Below are 408 nucleotides of genomic sequence, written 5' to 3'. Positions count from 1 at the left end.
GCTATCTAAGGATGGTACTATAGAACGCCACCTCAAGGTAGGCCTAGTGGCGCCATCTCTTGGTCAGGCCGGAAACTTATCAATCCACCCTCGTAATTTATAGTTTCTAAATTTTACGATAATAAGGTAATATAATTTAAAGAATTTTTAAAATTTAATTTCTAAAGTATTTCTAACGTCCTAAATGCGGCATTGTTTGTAAGAACAGGTCTTGGAACGAAGTTTAGTTTTAATGAAAAAAGATTTTTGCTCAAAACAAATTATTAAAAGGGATTTACTAAAAACTTGTTATTCAAAAAATTTTATTCATTGCTTGGTGATTGCAAATCTCTTCGTAACAAATATTTAAAATTATAATGAGTCAAAGAATTTTCATTACGAACCCTAAACTAATTATAAAACTGAATA

Source organism: Belonocnema kinseyi, chromosome 1, assembly GCF_010883055.1.
Source record: "Belonocnema kinseyi isolate 2016_QV_RU_SX_M_011 chromosome 1, B_treatae_v1, whole genome shotgun sequence".
Lineage (NCBI taxonomy): Eukaryota > Metazoa > Arthropoda > Insecta > Hymenoptera > Cynipidae > Belonocnema > Belonocnema kinseyi.
This window is presented reverse-complemented; position numbering follows the sequence as displayed.